We start from the raw sequence: 2,062 nt of genomic DNA, 5'->3' as shown, positions 1-2,062 counted from the left end.
ATTGAAACTCAGTTCTTTAAATCATGACATTTTTATCAACTACACTTCTTTTTCTTGCTTTATTTTTACCCTAATATTCAAGAATAGAACTAAAATAAAATTAATCTTTCTTTTCTTAAAATTGATTAATTATTTTTGTGGTACTGGGGATTGAACACAGGCAAGTGCTCCAACACAGAGCTACACTCCTAACCCTTTTTTTAGTTTTTAGCCTGGAACTTGTGATCCTCCTACCTCAGCTTCCTGAGTCACTGGGAATATAGGTGTGTGCCACTGTACTTAAAACTACTTCATCTCTCAAGAAAGAGTGAAAAAAAACCAAAAAGTTAACAGTGACAAAATACTTTCAACCACTTTTCTCCTTAGTTACTGTCCTTCTAACACCAAAAAAAACATCTGGAAAACATCCCCACATCCTTTGGTATTTAAGAACTGATACATATGACCAAAATCCGTGTGGTTTCCTCTGGCTCCATTAACACTGAACACTTTTTCTTCAAAAATGGAAAATCTCCTTTGTCTTTCCATTTCATCATCTGTACCATCAAAAGGAATGTCTTCTTGATGGCAAATTAAGATTCTCTTCCAGTTTAATTTTCTGAGTCTGGACCAGAATTCCTCCCAGACACTTTGTGGACCTTCCACATAAACAACACCAGGTTTTCCAGGCATGCTAAACCCAGACAGGGAAAGCTCCTTGGCCCACTCTAGACTATTCTTTCTTTTGCATCTGTTATAGATGTTATGGCTATAGATCCAAAGTCTTGTAAGAATGGGATCAACTAGCTGGACTATACTTTCTGTGGTGGGAGAAGATGGGGCATCTCTGCTGACAGCCTGTTCTCTAACTCATTCTGTGGCATTCAATATACAGACATCTCCTCCACAATTCTCCTGCAGGAATGTGGTCAGATCTGTGTTCAGTTGGGTCTGCTGGGTTCTACTTAATAATACTGATCTGGCAGTAATTTCAGACAGAACTTCAGAGTACTTAAAGGGAAGAATGCAGGCCACAGAAAATATCTCCATTGATTTCTCAGATATGTCTAGGTTCATGTTGATGGTATAGTAAACTTTTGAAGATAGCCCCTCCATAGTCTTCTTTCCAATACAATCTTTCAGTTCTGCTAAAGCCAGTTGGTCATTCACTATGAGCTCATTATCCCCAGGAAAAATACTGGCCAGCAGGTCTAACTAAGAGAGCTGGGCCTCTGATTGCTCTATCACAATCATTTTGTAAGTTTCTTCTTAAAAAGATTTTCTTTTGTGAAATCAACCATCATCATTTAAATCAGTGGTGTCCTCACATCATTCTTGTCCATCTTTGGTAAAAGTTTATCAAGCAGCTATTGTATGTAAAGCTTTGACCCTCATGTCTTCCTGGTGCTACTTACTCTGAGGATCAGGATACACATCTAGAGCCCTGGCTCCATCACTGCTGTAAGCCCCGGTTTCCTGGCTTCAGGGTTACCTCAGATCCCTTCAGGAGACAAACAACCAGGGCAGGGCAACTCCAAGCTTCAGCGGGTCCTGTGGAGCGGCTTGGGGGAAATGGGAGAGCGCTCTCCCTACCCACACAGAGGTTAGCGGAGTCCCAAAGTCAGAATTGTCCTGACCTTTTGGTCCAGAATGTAGCCGCATGTTTTCTCCTCTGCACTTGGAACAGCAGGGTAGTTCTTTGACCCCCCAGGTGCTTCTTTGTCTTAGTTTTTCAGACTTGTATTTCTCCACCCCAACCTCATTGTCATTTCCCAGTTGCTGTCTCTATGCCACTTTCACATCACAAAGAATATTGTTCTAAATGCAAATCAAATCTTATCACTCTTTTCTCACAGCTTTCCATTATTAATTTATAATTATCTAGTCATTCTTACTGAAACGTGTAGTGAAACAAACACTGTATTAGACCAGCCTGCCTATTAAATACCAGACCATATCTCCAACAATGAATGCTTTAATGATTAACTAAGCTTTTTAGCTATATATTTTAAAAAATAGAGTAGTGATTGCTCTTCTCTATAGAATGTAACAAATATAAGATTAAATCATCTTGCACAGAATC

At 39.4% G+C, this 2,062-nt stretch overlaps 1 pseudogene across 1 annotated transcript; it reads right to left on the bottom strand.

Annotated features, from left to right (window-relative positions):
- Positions 1-366: 366 nt before the first annotated feature.
- Positions 367-1,233, bottom strand: LOC308645694 (RWD domain-containing protein 2B-like; annotated as a pseudogene). The gene has a single exon. The product of its transcript is annotated as an RWD domain-containing protein 2B-like (transcript).
- Between the last annotated feature and the right edge of the window lie 829 nt (positions 1,234-2,062).

This window comes from Spermophilus citellus, assembly GCF_964194105.1.
Source record: "Spermophilus citellus genome assembly, chromosome: 1".
NCBI lineage: Eukaryota > Metazoa > Chordata > Mammalia > Rodentia > Sciuridae > Spermophilus > Spermophilus citellus.
This window is presented reverse-complemented; position numbering and strand designations above follow the sequence as displayed.